The sequence below is a fragment of the Dasypus novemcinctus genome, chromosome 9 (assembly GCF_030445035.2).
Source record: "Dasypus novemcinctus isolate mDasNov1 chromosome 9, mDasNov1.1.hap2, whole genome shotgun sequence".
Classification (NCBI taxonomy): domain Eukaryota; kingdom Metazoa; phylum Chordata; class Mammalia; order Cingulata; family Dasypodidae; genus Dasypus; species Dasypus novemcinctus.
The window spans coordinates 31129209-31148473 of record NC_080681.1 but is presented as its reverse complement, the minus strand read 5'-3'; the positions used below and the strand labels follow the sequence as shown (position 1 = coordinate 31148473).

The following is a 19265-nucleotide window of genomic DNA, read 5'->3' as shown; positions in this document are numbered from 1 at the left end:
AATGCAATAGAAGCAGATGGCCCAGCATTCTGGCAACTTAATTAATCAGCTTCTTCATGACCTCAGGACCTACTCAGGCCCAATCCCAGATGTGCACTATTATTGTAGAATGGATTGCTTCTGTACCCTCCAAACTTAGGACTTGGTGAGAGAGACAGCACTCATTTCAGGATAGGTAGCATTGATGCTTCCACTGTGATGTACTCTGGTAAGATGTTCAGCCTTGACCCAGGCTCAGCAGCATGCTAAGAGCTACCTTTCAAAAAGCACATAATTTTCTGCTGCAGGTAACATGCCCTTGTCCAGAACCCTAGAGATCTGCTCTCCTAATACAACTCACCAGGCACTCCAAACAGTGCTTTTATTTATCACAGATACCTCGAACACCATGGGATTTTCCAGCCCATATGGTCCAGTGGCAGGCCTGCTTGTACTCCAGCCTAGACCTGCTGCAGTCCTCTTTTACTCTGGGACCAACTCAAAATCGGTCATCTTCAAGTCCCTGATAAATGATGTGGCAGTTTGATATTATTTATGAATTCCAAAAAAGAGATATAGTTTATGTTTGAAAACTGGTCTGTTCCTCTGGGCATGATAACCCTTTGATTGTCTTAGATTCAACTGAGACATCTGATTAAATTATGTTAAGATTAGGGCTTTGATTCAACTACATCAATAGAGTGCAACTCAGCATTGAGTCCCAGCCCCCCTTGGTGGGCTGATAAAACAGACTCTCACATGGAAGTAGATACACAGGAGAACACAGAGAAAAACACAGAGTAAGAGAGACAGCTCATTAGACACAGCAGAGGCACTGGGAAGAGAGATGAACCTGATTGCCTACAGCTGACCTTGTGAAGAGACCAGAGCAGCAGAGCCTGGAAAGAAACAAGCCTGGGGAGAGGGGTGAGCCTTATGCCAGTCTACAGCTGAGATCCGAAGGAGCTGGGACCATGGAGCCTTAAGAGGAAGAAGGAAGGCTGGGCACTCACAGACATCACCCACCATCTCGCGCGAATATGTGGCAACAGACTTTGGGTGAGAAAGTGCCACTTATGGTACCTTGATTTGGAGTCTCTAGGACTTGTGACTATAAACTTCTACCCCCAATAAATACCATTTATAAAAGCCAACAGACTTCTGGTACTTTACATCAGCACCCCTTTTGGGACTAATATAAATGGGATGGAGCAGCAGAACCTGAAGAGACGTCCTAAGAGCTGTGCTACTTTTCTTGGTGGTAAAAACTGTGGATGCAGGAATTGGTCCTTTATCTTAGAGAGGATGCTCAGCATAGCCCAGACTACTAGAGCCCTAAAACATATGCCAATGTGGATGACCCCTGGAATCTCGGTAGGGTTTATCTCCCACACTCTGGGGCACATAACGTCTTATCAGGGCATCCAGATTTCTTGCCACTTCCAGTCAATCAGAGCCAATCTCATAAAGTCATCAATATGGTAGACCAAAGGGCAAAGTAGTTCAGTTTCCTAAGAAGGGAAAAGAGTGAGATTTCAGTAGACATAGTAAGATGAGCATGCCATCAAGGCCAATAAAAACAGTCGACCTGTGTTTGTTAACACCTTGGTCAGTAGGTAGAAAAGAAAGCAGTGATCAATAGGAACCAGCAAGGGTTCTCTAAGAATACCATTAGGCCTAGAGCATTAAGTAAGTGCAAAAGAGAAATTGAAATCAGTTTATTTTGTGTCCTGGTGACAAGTGTAAAAGGATGGTTGGGAGGAGTGTAGATGGAAGAGAAAATTGAATGAATAAAATGCCTATTGTTTGTAGATTTCATTTGTTCATATGATTTCTAGCCATAAATAGCTGAAAATTGAGTGTAATTTCTTTCCCTTTATAGAGGTGAGAATAGGCAGTGTAAATGCTGTTGTGGGCTTTCTTAGGAGTTAAGAAGAAATTTGGGGTAAAAAATGCAGCCCAAATTCCATGTAGAGGCCCTGCTAACAGGAACCAAGCCACCAAGCCCAGACATCTCAGAACAAGAGGACATCAATGCTACAGTTTCTTCCATTACTAGTCACAATAGTTCTATAGCAGAATACTAGTGAGTCCACTCTAATCCATATTTTATTCCTCCATCCTATGGACCCTGGGACGGTGATGTCCACTCCATCTCTATATTGAGAGGGGGCTTAGATCCCACACGGTTGATGGATGTGATTCTCCTGCTTGCAGTTGTAGGCACTCTCGGTTCCCTGGTGTGGTGGTTGACCATCTTCACCTCCCTGTTACCTGACCTGGGTAAGTCCAACAGTAGTTGCTGAAGGCAGGGAGAGGGAAGAAGAGTTGTGATGTAGGGGCATTTTTGGGACTTTGAGTTGTCCTAAATGATATTGCAGGGACATTATATATCCTGACACAACCCACTGAATGTACCGGGGGAGAGTGTAAACTACAACGTAAATTATAATCCGTGTGGTGTAGTAGTGCTCCAAAATGTATTCACCAAATGCAATGAACATGCCACAATGATGAAAGAGGTTGTTGTTGTGGGAGGAGTGGGAGTGTGTGGGGTGTGGGGTATATGGGAACCTCTTATATTTTTTAATGTAACATTTTTTGTGATCTAGGTATCTTTAAAAAAATACAATTTAAATAAATTAAATAAATAAATAAAAAGAATGAGAGGACAAGAAGAAAATCTTGTTTCCCTAATTGGCAATATCTATTGCTTTTGCTCTGTTGCAAGAATATCTGCTCATTATAAAATCTTCTAAATATGGAGTATAACGTGTTAATCAAGACGTCTAACATAGTTCAGTGATAACTACTATTAACTAGTATGATATATGTTCTTTCACTTTTTTCTTGTTGAATGAATGAATGAAAGGACAGAGGGACAGAAGATAGATAAATGTCTTATAACCTGTTACTTTCATTTAAAAAATACATATCTATTAATGCTTAAATTATTCCAAATTTATATTAGGAGTGATGGAAAAGTTTTGGTAATGGATGGTGGTGATGGTAGCACAACATTGTGAGCATAATTAACAGCACCATATTATACATGTGAATGTGGTTAAAAGGGGAAATTTTAATTCTTACATATGTTACTAGAATAAAAATTAAAAGAAAAAACATATATGACGTACAACATAGGACTGTACAAACAGTGAACCCTATTGTAAATGGTGGATTATAGTTAATGATATGAATATAAAAATGTTCTTTCATGAATTATAACAAATGTACCACATTAATGCAAGGTGTTAATAATGGAGTGGCATATAGGAACTCTGTATTTTATACATGATTATTCTGTAGACCTACAACTTCTCTAAAAATAATAACAAAAACCATGGCGCTCTACTTCTCTTCTTTTAACAATTGCATAATATTTCATTGTGTAGCTGTACCATAATGTATTTAACCAAACCACTACTGATTTGTTTGCATATTTAAATATTATTAACAGTGCCATAATTAATATTCACTTAAACTTGGTACCCTTATCTGATTATTCCTTTAGGAGAAATTGCTGGAATTTCTGGGTCAGAGGTTATACAAATTCTAAATTTTGAATTATAATTGCTTAATTGTCCTCTAAAGGGCTCTACAGATTTATCTCCCACCAACAGTATGTCAGAGTACCTATTTCCCCACATCCTGGAAACAATAGATCTCATTGTCTATGTGAAAGTTTGAGCATCCGCCACCTATTTAATGGCTATTTGTATAATTTCTCTTGTAAATTATCTATCTTCAGCTTTGATCTATTTTCCTCTTAGGGCATTTGTCTTTTTCTTACTGTCTCGTAAGAGTGGGTTACATATTTAGGATATCAATCCTTTGTGTATGGAGGGAATATTTTTAGAACAAGTCCATTTTAATGAAATAAGTATTCTTGGCCGATGGGGGAAAAGGATAATAATGTGATTTAATCATTTACACCTGTACATAGAACCTCCTCAGCCCTATGCCAGGCAGTGCATAGAACATACAGAGGGATGCGTCTTCCCAGAATCCAAGTTGCTGATTGTTTAAGGGAAGAGATAAAAGAAAATAAACAAACACCACATGTGCAAGGTTCAGAGAGGAGCTAAGAGCGGAGTGGCCAGCTCTGGCCAGGAAAGGCAGGAAGGGCTCCGGCTTTCTTCCCTGGTTATCTTAGGGCATTTGTCTTTTTCTGATTGATTTGTAAGAACCAGGTTACTCTGGTTCTGATGCACTGTTAAGGGTGTAGCCGAGCATTAGAAACAGTATTTTGGGCGGCGGACTTGGCCCAGTGGTTAGGGCGTCCGTCTACCACATGGGAGGTCCGCAGTTCAAACACGGGGCCTCCTTGACCGGTGTGGAGCTGGTCCGCGCGCAGGGCTGATGCGCCCTGTCCCCCGCGTAGGGGAGCCCCACCCGCAAGGAGTGCGGCCAGTAAGGAGAGCCGCCCAGCGCAAGAGAAAGTGCAGCCTGCCCAGGAATGGTGCTGCCCACACAGAGAGCTGACACAAGAAGATGATGCAACAAAAAGAAACACAGATTCCCATGCAGCTGACAACAACAGAAGCAGACGAAGAAGACGCAGCAAATAGACACAGAGAACAGACAACCAGGGTGGGGGTGGGGAAGGGGAGAGAAATAAATAAATAAATAAATCTTAAAAAAAAAAAAGAAAGAAACAGTATTTTGGACTTTGGAGAGATGTTGTGAATTCAGACATGGGGTAGCGAGAGTGTATAATTTTCATTTAATGACCTCATCTCCTCCATCCCCCGTTCTTGTCCGGGACGACACAACTGTCAAAGCAGAGTCCTGTGAGAGCCAAGCCTCAGGAGCACTGCGATGGTGAGCAGGGAATGGAGGTTTCCTGAGTAAGGAGGTTAGGCTGATCCCAAAAGCAAGTGATAGCCTTCGAGGAGTTTTATGTTGGAGAGTCTCTCATTCTACTTAATGCTGTAGAAACCCTCTAATGCTGCAAGGAAATGGTTCCAGGAGAGCAAAACTAGAAGACAGAGAGACCCAGGTGAGGGCTGCTGGAGGAAGAAGATGCCGGGGCCAGCACTGAGGGCATGCACGGATTGGAACGACATTGCAGAGCAGGGAATTGGTGATGATTTGGCCCCGGGGAATGGTAAGGAGAGTGATGGTACCCCTCACTAAGTTAGGAGATGGAGGAGGAGAAGCAGGTAGGGGTGGGAGGGGGGGTGGTCTGGCTGTGAAGCAGGTGCCTGTCACACTCCACATGAAGATGTCCAGAAGGCAGCCACGTACACAGGCCCAGAGCTTTGGAGCCAGCTCTCAGTAGGAGCTCTAGAGTTGAGTGTCATCAGCCTTGGAGATGGATGATGTTGCTCCCCTGGCCACATTACAATGAGCATCAGGGCAGGCACAGAAACTTAGGGAAGACGTAAGGCTCCTGGGACAGGTGTCCTCTCTCCACAGGCTCTGAGATGCTACATTAGTGAGTTAAAACCAACCTAAGATGGGGGCAAATGCCCCCAGTCAAACTTTCCGCTCACGGCCAGTTCTCGATGGTTGAAGACACCCAGCGTCAGCGCACACGGTGGCTGCCTCCCTGGGTTTGCCGAGGGACTTGCCCAATCCATACTAGCCTGCTCTCTGCCCGGGACCTGCTTCCTCTGCATACATCTTCATCCCAGGCACAGTCCCATGGGAAAATTGTTTCAACATAAGGCAGCATATTATGTGGAGAGAAACACACGCCCTGGGAATGCTCATGCTTTCGTTGAAATGTGGCATGTCTGCCAGCTGCCCAGGGCTTCCTGGCCGGGGGTTGGGCAAGTCTGGGCTGAATGGGTACCAGCCGAGGGTGACTTGTCCCCCAGAAGCGGGTGGGAGGGGGGCAAGTTCTGACCCCGTGTCGTCTGGGCCTCGCCTAACGGAAGTAATTCTCAGCAAATGTTAAGGCGGATTCGCTCTCTCCTTTATGACGACCCGATTTTCTACCAGGCAAGATTGGTTCAGCTGCCTTCCCAGAGCCCTCGCTCTCTGATCTGAATCACACTATGGGAAATTTGTTATTCACTGGCTTGCGCCATCGGCCGTGTCTCTCATTAGACTGTAAACTCCCCGAGGAGCCAGAGGCCAGGACCTGACTTCTGGATCCCCAACAGTGCCCAGGACCAGGCGGCACGCATGGGAGGCCGTTGACGTACTCAACAAGAGACGTGCATCAGAGAAAGCAGAGTCGTGGCGCCCATGACCTCCTCCTTGAAAAGCATCTAGTCCAACTCTTTACAAACACGGAAACTGAAACCCACAGAGTTTCCCCAGCATGTCCGTCACACAGCCCGTTGGTGGCGGACAGGACTGTTGCTCAAGGACATGAGGAGAAGTAGAAGGGAGACGGGTCAAGAGCACAGGCTTTGCCAGGGCCCCTTCATACACTCACTGAGTGAACTTGAGGAAGTTCCCAAGCCTCCGTTTCCTCTCCTGTAAAACAGGGATCATAAGCGAACAGCTCAGAGCAGAGTGGATACCAATGAGCTCATCATCCAGAGAAAGCATATGATGCAATGCGAGGAGCATAGAAAGTCTCAGGGAACACGAGCAAAAAAATACCGTACATCTAAAAAGAAAAGCGTATGACTTCAGTGAAGTATATGGTGCTTCCAAATATTAGTACCCGTCTGTTAACTAAGCTGACATTTTCAATGTACTCTGAATGCGTTGGGGCTTTTGATTCCCTAGGCACAGGGCGGATCCTTTCCAAGTGGGAGGCCCCCAAGGCTTTGCACACTGTCTCTGGGGCACTGAAACTGAAGCATTCGTTGTCTCAGCCAGACCCAGCAGCAGAATGGAAGTAGCCTTCTCAAATTTATGCAACCCGAGGTCAGGACCGGGAAGTGGCTCCGCAGGGCTGTGAAGAAAGCCGAGTGGAGTTCATAAGAAAGAAAGCTTTTCCCCTGCTCACACACTGTCATTGTAACTGAAATGCAAACAATCGCACCTCAGCCTCTTGCAGAGGCTATAAAATCATGCTCATTGGAGCTGTATCCTAGCTCCAACCCTGACTAGCCCTGTGATCTTGGGAGTTACTTAACTTTTCTGAGCTCAGTTTCCTCATCTGCCCTCTGCAACATGGGGATAATAATGGTCCTGGCCCTATGGAATTGTAAGAATTAAAAGAGACAATTCCTGTGAAAACATTTAGAACAGAGTCCAGCATACAGTAAACATTTTATGAATATCAGCAGTTAATTTTTTTTTTTTTCACTTCATAGTTTTAAGGAAGCCATAGAGTTCTTATTTCAGGAGCAAAATCCTGATAAACTGTGTTTTATCTTGTCTCAATTTAATCTCAAGTCAGTTAAAAAGTAAGGGGATTTAACAATTCATTTATTCCTAGAAAAGGGACTTCTAGGAACTACACCTAAATTTAAACAGTGGATGTGATAGGATAGGGCAACAAATACATTTTGCTCTTCCTTTTAATAGTCTAGATTCCATCTACGATTTAATCATTAAAACTGAAGAGTTAAACAAGAGGGACCTTGTGAGCCATCAGTGAGTGAGTGATAGTCAACCTTCAATCTGCTTTCTATAGGCAGAGACAGAGAAAGGGCCTCCACCTACGTTTTGAGAAGGTTGTTTTAGACCATTCTCTTGGCTTGGAACAAGCCTCACTTGATTGATTGATGGATTGATTTTTTTAAAGATTTATTTTTTATTTATTTCTCTCCCCTCCCACCCCCCCAAGTTGTCTGCTCTCTGTGTCCATTTGCTGTGTGTTCTTCTATGTCCACTTGCATTCTTGTCAGCTGCACTGGAATCTGTGTTTCTTTTTGTTGCGTCATCTTGCTGCGTCAGCTCTCCGTGTGAGCAGCGCCATTCCTGGGCAGGCTGCACTTTCTTTCACTCTGGGCATCTCTCCTTATGGGGCACACTCCTTGCGCATGGGGCTCCCCTACGTGGGGGACACCGCTGCGTGGCAGGCACTCCTTGTGCGCATCAGCGCTGCCCATGGGCCAGCTCCACGCAGGTCAAAGGAGGCCCAGGGTTTGAACCACGGACCTCCCAAGTGGTAGACGGACGCCCTATCCATTGGGTCAAGTCTGCTTCCCTCACTTGATTTAAGTCAAGTTTGGCCCAGCTGGCCTGCCCCCAAGCCCCCTGTGTCCTCCCGCTCAGGTCTGCTGGCTGCCCCTGGGCCAGAGAGGATGGGACAGGTTGCCTTACTCCCCAGAGCCCCTCCAGCCCCTTGAGCCTTGTCCCCTCCACTCCACTCTTCTGTGGAGATCTCTGCCAGCTGTTCATGCCACCCCCGGGCATCTCTGTCCTCATCATCCCTACCCACCACAACAGGCCTCTCCAGTTTCCAGGACCTCAGCCCTGGCACATCCAGCTGCTCCTTCCATCATCCTTGCTTCTTTCAACCTGCAGGCTGGGTCCACCTATGTTTACTCGTTTTAAAGTTATGAATCCATAACATAGAGTCCAAAACCTGGTAAACTAGACCGCATTTCTAAGGCATGTGTATGTAGGTGGCCTACTCTAAAGAGCAGTGACAGTATCGAAGGCCTTGTTCTTAGCACACATATTAAATCATGTTTAATCTTTTAATCAACCTTATCAATGCTATCATTATCATTATATTATAGATGAAGGGCACAGAGAGCCTCAGTAGTTTGCCCAAAGATACACAGCTAGTGAGTAGAGGAGCCCAGAGCTGAATCCAGGCTCTAAGCCGAATGCCGTTGTACCTCACTCCCTCTGTGAAAAGCACAGAAACAGCTGTTCCAAAGTCAGAGTAGTAGCTACCTTCACGGAGGAGGCAACAGCTAGCAATCAGAAAGGGATGCGGCGGGGATTCGGAGCTGTTGGCAGTGGCCCAATGGTGACCTCTGCGGCGGTCGCCCACGAGTTCACTTTATAACTATTTGTTGACCTGCATGCAGCTTTCAGGCAACGGATATTCTTGAGGGCGGCAGGGAGGGAGGCAAGCACCAAGCCGAGTCACTTGTGGTTTGTATTCTATTTGAGTGGAACGCGAACGGCTACACTACAGGCGCCGACTTCTCAGGTCTGCCTCTCTTCTGTTCCATAAAGCAGCCCCTGTGTTTGGGGCCCTGGGACACCCCAAAACTTCCGAGGGGAAACAGCTCCTGGACATGGGGGAGCCGGAGGGCATGAGGGGCTCCTGTCATTGAAAAACGTGCCATCAGGACACTCCAATACCTGTGGTCTGGACCGGAGGTGTGGGGGCTTCTCCTAAACTTCCAGGGATGGAGCTGAGTGGTCCCTGGGAATTCTTCCAGAAAAATCCACCAGGAAGGCCAGGGCAAGGTGCAGCCCAGTGCAGCCAGGACCAGGGCCCTGCTGGGGTCAGAGGAAGGTTCTCCTCTTGCCTGACCACGACCTCTCGGTACTTTGACCTCATTAACTCCCGGGACCCTCACCTCCACACCATCTGAAACCCCACGAGTGCAGCACCCCTTGGATCTCTGCCTCCGTAGAGCTCTCACTCACTGTTTGCTGGATGGTGACAAAAAGCCACCATCCACTGCTGCCCAGATTGAGGCTCCAGCTCTTCATTAAGGGATTTTCAAGGAGTGAGGCACATGACTCCAGGGTCCAACCCTAATCCAGCCTGAAGTAGGTAGAGTAGCTGTCAGGTTCTGCTCGTGGCTTCCTGCTCCTTTCAGGGGCTGCCTCAGTGGCACTTATCCTGGGAAGAAGAGCCCCTGGCTTTGGGGAAGGTATGTCTGCTCTTCAAGATCCTGGTGGTGAAGGAGTGACTCATATGCTAACGATGACACCAGAATTCCCCTCCACATCGCTAGGGTCTACTCAGCCTTCAAGTCCAGCTTGCTTCCCAGCACCCCTTCATGATTTCCACTTTCTGGAAACTCAGCTCCATCAGCAGAGCCTGTCTTGAGGCCGCGCTGCCGTTGCAGTCCACTCCCCTGGACCAGCTCAGCCTCTTCCAGGGATGCTCACTTTCACATCAGCACCTCACACCAACCCCCTCTCCTGACCGCCTCATGCTCCCCCTCCTGCTAATACTCAGCAGATGCTGATATGTGCCAAGTATTTACAATATGCTGGCACAGATCCTATACAAATCTAATTTAACCCCCATTAAACGCAGCTCCTGGCACTTGGCAAGGGTTCTACAGTTTTTGACTGAATCCTCGCAACAAGCTTTTATGGAAGGGACAATTAAAATCGCTCCATTCCATAGATAAGAAAATTAAGTCTGAGGGAGGTTAACTAACGACCTTAGGTCACGATGACGACTGGCAGAGCTGGGATTCCAAAGGCAGGTCTGGTTCTAGAGCTCATGTACTCACCCTGTTGATACACTGTAGTGCATTCATTCATTCAACAAATATTCATCCAGTATCTACCATCTTCCCCCAAATCTTCATCCCTCTTGTGCTTCCATCTCCGTTACTACTACTTCCACCTAGATGGTAGCCCAAGCCAGAAACCTCAGCTCCATCCTTGACAACCCCCACCTCCCAGATCCAGTCGGATACCCCACCCCATCAACTCCTCCCTCTCCTTCTTCTTTCCTACTCCTGCTGCTTATTTCAGTTCTGCATCCTGCTGGCATTGTCTCTCACAAGAGATTCCCTTCTCCAGCCTGACCTCGGGTCCCTCTACATGACACATGACAACAGATTGGTCTTTATGGAAAACAGACCACATCTGTGCAAAATTCTTCTAAGACTCTCTGTTGCTTGTTGAATAAAGTCCAAATTTTCTGGCCCAGGATCTTCAATAGAAATTGACTGTAAGCCATATATATCATTTAGAATTTTTCAAGTGGCAAAGTTTAAAAAAAGGAAAAAGAAACTGATGAAATTAATTGCAATAATATGTGATTGGGAATAGATGTGGCTCAAGCGGTTGAGTGCCTGCTTCCCACATGGGAGTCCCTGGTTCAGTCCCTGGTGTCTCCTAAAAACAACAACAACGAAAACAAACAACAGGGAAGCGGATTTGGCTCAACTTATAGAGCGTCCGCCTACACATGGGAAGCCCAGGGCTCAAACCCAGGGCCTTCTGACTCGTGTGGTGAGCTGGCCCACATGCAGTGCTAATGCGCACAAGGAGTGCCGTGCCACGCAGGGGTGTCCCCAGCGTAGGGGAGCCCCATGCGCAAGGAGTGTGCCCTTCATGGAGAGCCACCCCACACGAATAAGGTACAGCCTGCCTAGGAGTGGTGCCACACACACAGAGAGCTGAAGCAGCAAGATGACGCAACAAAGAGAGAGATTTTCCGGTGCCACCGACAAGAATACAAGAGGACAAAGAATAGACACAGAGACAGACAATGGGGGAGGGGAGGGAGAGAAATAAATAAAAAATAAATCTTTTAAAAAAATCAACAACAAGCAAACAAATGAAAACACCAGCTTACGGGAGCCCATGTGGCTCAGTGGTTGAGCACTGGCTTCCCACAAACAAGGTCCCGGTTTCACTTCCCCACCCCAGTACCAAAAAAAATAAAAGCAATTAACTCAGTATATACAAAAGATTACAGTTTTAACATGTAGTCAATTTTTTTTGTAGTATGTCTTGAAATCTGGTGTGTATTTTACACTTACAACAGCCTTAATGTGCACCAGCCACATTCCCAGGGCTAAGTAACGACACGTAGCTACCATGGTAGACAGCACAGCTCTAACCTCTGAGCCAAAGTCTCTTCCTGTGGTCTTGTCAACCTCTTCTCCAACCTTATTCCTCCCCCCACTCCCCCAGCCCCCACCACTTGTTCCTTTTGTCCCAGCAAAGTCCTATCAACTTGTACCCGACACACATCACGTTTTGTGACATGCTGCCCTAGCACATAAATTCAGTGGCATGCTGGAGCTAGCTTTTCCCAACTCCCCATTCAGTGATATCATGTTGGTAGCTTGAAATCAGCTAAGCTGGAGTATTTACATCATAGAAATTTCACATATCAGGACTTCTTTCTTTTTTTTTTCTTTTTGAAGAGGGAGAGAGAGTTGTTAAATATTTACCAGCATGTCACTGCACATAATCCGTCTGAAAAGCTCTTCTCCCACCCCTAGTTCACCTGACAATCTTAGTCGTCCAGTTATCTGTTCACGGGCACCCCTGCTACATTTCAAGTTTGGAAAATAGAGCCCAGTTTCCTTTACCCAATTGTTGGTCCCTTCCTCCTCCTTGTTTCTCTTTATACCCTGAATTCCTTCTCATGTTTACCATTGCTTACATCTATGCTTTAGCACAGAAGTTAAAAATTTAAGTTTAAAAACCAAATCAATCTTAGTATGTATCCTGCCCCTTCTACTGGTGATGCGGCCTCAGTCAAGATACATTAACTTAATGAACATGGGTTTCCACACCTGAAAATGGGCTTAAAAACACATTTACTACGTGGTTGTTATAATGAGGAAATCATACATAAATTGTTTAGCCCGGTACCTGGCATGTACCAGACACTCAAAAGTTCTAGATATTATTATTATTAATATTATTAAATGCTTAAGTATTTATCACTTGAACAAAGTAATTGCACAAAGTTTTTTTTGTCCAAACAAATGTTGAATATAATTTCAGAAATTCCTCAAGTCCAATTCATATTGTGTATGAGTCAGAATTCCAGCTGGAGACAGATGGCACATACATTCAAGAGGATGACTCACGAGAGTTTATTAAAGGACTATTTACAAAAGTCTGGCAGGGTTAAGGGAAGCCCAGGTTAGCAACAGCCTCTTAGCACCTTTGGCCTGAAGGCACAAGAAGAGGGAGCACTTACCCGAGCCCAGTGAGAACTGTAGCTGTAGGAAAGGTGACCCAACAGAAGCTGCAGTTCTGTGGAGAAATCTGGCAGCTGTCAAACCAGCAGGGAAGGAGGCTGGAAAGAAACGCCTGCCTTGCTCACCTCCAGCCCCTAGAACTTCTGCCAGTGCTTCTCACTGGCTGGACCCAGGCAAGGCAAGGGCTAGGGGCCCAGGAAGTCCCCTTCTGGGGTACTGAGCTTGGACGGAGGAGGTAGAGAACAGACCTGAGGCTGTTATGGCTCCAACTGTGGCATCTGCGAATGTGACTTTATTTGGAAATAAGGTCTTTACAGATGTAATCAAGTTAAGATGAGGACACGCCAAATTAGGGTGGGCCCTAATCCAGTAGGACTGGTGCCCTTGTAAGAGGGGCAGAGGCGGGACTCGAACACACGGGCAAAGAGCACCGTGGAGCGAAGAGGCAGAGACTGAGGGGTGCAGCCAAGGATTGGCGACAAGCCGTGGGCAGCTCGGAAGAGGCAAGGAAGGAGTCTCCCCCACAGGTTTCAGAAGAAGCACGGCCCTGCCAGCACCTTGATGTGGGACTTCATAGCCGCCAGCACAGGGAGAAAAGAAATTTCTGTTGTTTTAAGCCACCCAGCTTGCGGTCATTTGTAATAGCAGCCCAAAGACACACGTTCAGAGGCCGGTGGAGACGTGCGCACAGAGTCTTCGAGCAGGACTGAACCTCCACCAGCCTACGGAAGAGACTTGCGTCTGTGCAGGAGAGGACAAACATCCATCCTGGGCAATGTTTCTGTGATTTTAGCTTTGGGAGATAGAATAAGAAAACAAACATGTAATGGGCTACAAGTTTGCTGCTTTAAATATAGGAAAGCAGATTTCATTTTATAGCCTGCCACTTGGTTGGCATCTAACCAATTTTAGAGTCAGAAAGTTCTTTCCTATGCCTAACTTAAACGATTGCTACTGCAATGGAAATATGTTTTATCTTAAACCGTTCTCTGTAAAGCATGTAAAGAACTGGTATATACATAACCTTAGTTAAATCACTGCTATAGCATTTTTATCCTTACAACTGATCATCAAAGTTCTTCTCATTTTTCTCCTAAGGGGCCCCTTTCCAACCTTTTAATCAGTCTCTAGAAATGCCTGCTAAACATCCTATTAATGTCAGCAGAGTTGTTAAAAAAATGCTGCTTTGATTATCATTGCTACTGATGTAGGCCTAGAAAAAGATTTATGGTTTTCTTGGGAAGGTCTGGAAGGAGATGATAACCGTTTCTGGCTTTGTTCTGGAGCCACTCCAGTTTCTTCATAAATCCCTTTCCTGGAAAGGCTGCTTGTGTCCAGAAGATCATCTTAATGTTATTCTCTTTAATGTGGAGTCCTGAGTCTTCCCATATCCCCGCTAACAGTTTCTAAAGTACTGGCTGAAGCTCATTCCATGGAAAGTAGAGCGGGAAAGAGGCAGGTGGGTAGTGGGGGAACCACATTCAACCAACTTGTTGATTCCTCCAGTAGAATGCAAGCTCCACGAAGACACCCTGTGCCCCCAGGACCCAGTGCCTGGCACATAGTAGGTGCTCAATATTTTTGTAGAATGAATAAATGAATGAATGTACACTATGGGCCAAACACTTTCATGTGGAAAAATCTTGTTTTTCAGAAGAGAAGTATATCATTTAAAATGTCAGCAACATAATAAAAAAAAAAAAAGAAAAAGAAAATGTAGGCAAGGCTGCAAACCCAGGTCTTTTGGCTGTTGCTTTCCGCCCAAGATGATAACTCACTTTATTAAGCCACCTTGCTTTATCTTTGCTGTTCCCTTGCTCAAGTTCAACTTTTCAGTAATAAACCTAAACTCACGGGGCTGCCATGATCAAGAGAGCCTCTTCCCATAGTTAATTAATCCACCTGTATTACTGGCTCTCTAAAACTGACATCACCCCAGGGATCTTTCTCTTCTGATCTTAAGATGAGCAGCCACTTTTAGTGCAAGGGATGGAATGGGGGTGGGGTGGGGTGGGGAGGATCTGAGGATCCTTGGGGCTTCTCTTGGGATATGAATAAATTATTGTTGGGTCTTGGGAAATGGAAATACTGCCCTCAAAGATCAGGAACAAGACAAGGATGCCCTCTGCTACCACTGTTATTCAACTTTGTACTGGAAGTTTTTACCAGAGTAGTTAGGCAAGTAGAAGAGATAAAAGGCATCCAGATTGGGAAGGAAGAAGTGAAATTTTCCATTTGCAGATGACATGATCGTATATGTACATATAAGATCCTGAGGAATCTACAATAAAACTCCAAGGCCTAATAAATGAATTCGGCAAAGTGGTGGGGTACAAGATCAACACCCCAAAATCAGTGGTGTTTCTATACACTAGTAGTGAACAATTGGAGGAAGAAATCAAGAAAACAAATCTCATTTACAACAGCAACTAAAAGAATCAAATACTTAGGAATAAGTCTAACCAGTGGTGTAAAGTACTCGAACACAGAAAACTATAAAACATTGCTCAAAGAAATTTTTAAAAAGACCTAAATAAATGGAAGGACATTCTGTATTCCTAGAATGGAAGACTAAATATTGCTAAGATGTCAATTCTACCCAAATCAATGTACAGATTCAGTGCAATCCCAATAAAAATTCCAACAACCTTCTCTGCAGAAATGGAAAAGCCAACTATCAAATTTATATAGAAAGGTAAGGAACCCAGAAAAGCTATCTTGAAAAAGAAAAACAAAATTGGAGGACTCACACTTTCCGATCTTAAAACTTATTACAAAGCCACAGTAATCAAAACAGCATGGACATAAGGATAGCCGTGTAGATCATTGGAATTGAATTGATAGCACAGAAATCAACCCTTACATTTATAGCCAACGGATTTTTGACATAAGGGTGAAGATCACTCAATTGGGGAAAAAAAAGTCTATTCAACAAATGGTGGTAAAAAGACTGGATCTCTATTTGCAGAAGAATGGAAGGGGACCCCTACCTCACACCATACATAAAAACACTCAAAATCTATCAAAAACCTAAATATAAGAGCCAAAACTATCGAACTCCTAGAAGGCAATGTAGGAAAGCATCTTCAAGTCCTGGTATTAGGCAATTGTTTCTTAGACTTTACACCTAAAGCATGAGCAACAAATAAAAATAGATAAATGGGACCTCATCAAATTAAAAATGTGAATCAAATAACTTTATCCTGATATTAAAAGGACAATATACACAGAAAATATTTTGAAACCACATATCCAATAAGGGATTGATACCCAGAATTTATAAAGAAATCATTCAATTCAAAAGTAAAAGAACAACCCAATGAAAATATGGGCAAATGACTTGATAGAAATTTCTCCAAAGAAGATATACAAATGGCCAAAAAGCATAAGTAAAGATATTCAACATCATTAGCCATTAGGGAAATGCAAATCAAAGCCACAATGATGCCAAAGGTGGTTGAGGATTGTGGTTAATAGTACAAATATAAGAATGTACTTTTATGAACTAAAACAAATTACATCATTCTCACAAGGTAATAAGAATATGGAGGTGCATGGGAAAAATACAGTTAATGTAACATATGGACTATAATTAACAGCAATATCATAATATTCTTACATCAACGTCGAAGAAGGTACTGCATTAATAATAGGACGTGTAGAGAAAATATACCAAATGTATGCTCTAGACCATAGTTAGTGGTAGTAGTATGATGATGCTCTCTCATAATCTGTAATAAATGTTCCACAATGTAAAGTGTTGGTGGAGGGGTGTTGTTCGGGAATGAATTCTGCACACTATGCATGATTGTTTTGTAAGTTCACAACTTCTCTAATAATATATGTAAACACAATGAGATACCATTTCACATCTACTAGTGTGGCTACCATTTTTTAAAAATGGAAATTAACAAGTGGCAGAAAGGATTTGGAGAAAAGGAAAACTTATTCAGTGTTCATGGGAAGGTGAAATGGTGCAGCTGCTGTGAAAGACAGTAAGGCAGTTTTTCAGAAAGTTAAGTGTAGAATTGCCATATAACTCAGCAATCCCTCTACTAGGGATTGAAAGGAGGGACTTGAATAGATATTTGCACACCTATGTTCATAGTGACATTATTCACAAATGTCAAATGGTAGAAGCAACTCAAGCATCCAACAACTGATAAATGGGTAAACACAATGTGGTAAATACACACAATGGAATATTAATCAGCCATAAGAAGGAAAGAAGTTCAGGTACAGGTGACAACATGAATGAACTTTAAAGATACCAAAAGAACACTAAAGGACAAATATTATATGATATTACTGACATGAAAAAATTAGAATAAGCAAACTCATAGAGTCAGAATCTAGGATATAGTTTATCAGGGGATGGGGCAGGGTAGGGAATAAAGAGTTAATACTTAAAAAGTATAGAGTTTCTATTTGGGATGATGGAGATGTTTTGGTAATGTATGGTGGTAATGGTAGCACAACATTGTGAATGTAATTAATACCACTGAATTACATATTTGAATGTGATTTAAAGGAGAAATATTTAGGTAGTATATATGAAATTAGAATAACTTTTTTTAAAACAATTCATTGAACTGTACAACACGAATTGTGAACCCTAAGATAAACTGTGGACCATAGTTAATAGTACAATGATAAAAATGTGCTTTCAACAGTTGTAACAAATATACCACACTAATGTAAGGTGTTAATAATAGGGTGGTGTATGGGAACCCCATAGTTTGTACATGGTTTTTCTGTAAATCCACCACCTCTCTAATTAAAACAAAATAAAATAAAAACCCTGGATGCTCCAGAGCGACCACCTGCCAGCACTGGTCCCCACAGCCATGGCTTCGCAGCTCCCTGGGAGGTCTCTTATCTGGATGAAAGCTTGTCCAATCAGAGGCTACCCCCAGGACACGTACATCAAGCTGCTAAACTGGTTCCAAGAAGAGTTTCCCATTCCTCCCTCCAACCCACCCCCCATGAATTCCTGAACACACCAGGACTAAGAGCCTGAGAGAATGCCTTGTTTTGATGTCCTTCCCTGACCCCATCACCAAGATCAGTGTTTCACTGTCCAGACCACCTCCCCACCTGCACCCAGAACTGACCAGGTCTGGGACCTTTGCAACCTCCACATGCACAGGCTCTATTCTTTCTGGCAGAGACAGTTTTGGAGCCAGCAAAGTCCTGGATGAAAAGCATGCTTGTGTCTTTTGGCAGGACCTTCTCACCCATTTATAGGTGTAACATCTACAAAGTCTGAATTCCTCTGTGTCAGCCTTGGGACAGAGCACATTTAAGAACTATGGGACAGCATCCATTATATAATTTAAAAGGAATTCCTCTTTTTACTCATCTTTCATGCAAGTCATTAGAGAGGACAGATGGAAATACGAACTCTTTATTTACCAAATACCAAATTCCCCTTTTCTTTTCTGTTCTCTTGGCTCATAGTTGCTCTGATGAAGCTGTTCTCATACCCCTGAAGAAAACTCCTCTACCCTCCATCTATCCCAGTTCTCTTCCCTTGGGATTTTATTTTATTGCTTGACTTAGCTGTTTTCCCAGCAAGAAGGAATCCTTCCTCTTTAGAAGCAGGAAGAAGCCAGGCATTCTTGAATTCTGCAATTAAGGGCTTATCTTTAGAGAGCAAGGAGAGAGGGAAAAATAGTGAATCCACACACAGAAGTAAAGTCTTGTCCCACACTTAGGTATATTTTAGACTGGGCACAGCTTTGTTATTTTATTATCCACTAACTACTAGAAACACATTTTCTGTTCATCTTCATGGTATTTACAGTGCCACATCAACAGCTCCTATCCTAGAATGGTGACTGATTCTGCTAGCTGGTAAAAAGCAACAACTCTCCATGGGACCAGCTCAGGAACAGCACTGTAACAAGTTCAAGTTGGTCATTCCTCTTACAGAGGAATGGGCAAGAGCCCTATCACCTATTCATTCATTCATTGAACCAAGATTTTCCATACCATTATTTGTTCAGTGTTCTGCTAGACATGGAAGAGACAGAGATGAATAAACCTCAGCCCATTCATTCAAGAGCTCACCACAAGTCGGGGAAACAATTGTGGTCACATCAGCCATAATACTGTTTGGTGGCATTATAGCCAACATAGAAGCAGGGGATCATAGGCCACTGGGATGGAACAACCTGGCCATTGGATAGGGATGGGGCAAGTTTAGAAAGACTTCCCAGAGGAGGTGACATTTGAACTGGGTTGAAATAGAAAAATAGAAGTGTTCCACATGAAGACTGTAGTACAGGCATTTCAAGCAGAGAAATAGAATGAGCAACACCATAACTGCATGAAAACTGATGCTGTAATTGGAAAAGAATGAAAAGTCCGGGAGAGCTAGAAGGCATGACACTGGAAATAGATGGGGCACCATTTATTAAATATCATATAAAGAAAGACATGTCAGAAGTCCCTTCTCTGCCCATTCAAAACTATCCCACCAATGAAAGCCATTAACAGTTTGGTACCTGTGGCAGTTTGATATTATTTATGAATTCCAAAAAGATACAT

The 19265-nt window shown here is 43.9% G+C and overlaps 2 long non-coding RNA genes across 5 annotated transcripts in view; both read right to left on the bottom strand.

Moving 5' to 3' along the window:
- LOC101415512 (uncharacterized) overlaps positions 1–19265 on the bottom strand; it is a 111538-nt gene that overhangs the window by 45590 nt on the left and 46683 nt on the right. The gene's annotated exons all lie outside the window — the stretch shown is intronic.
- Positions 1396–12983, bottom strand: LOC139439655 (uncharacterized). The gene is made up of 2 exons (XR_011649628.1): positions 12713–12983; positions 1396–1490 (listed from the first exon to the last, which is right to left on the bottom strand). It is a non-coding gene; the product is annotated as an uncharacterized lncRNA (long non-coding RNA).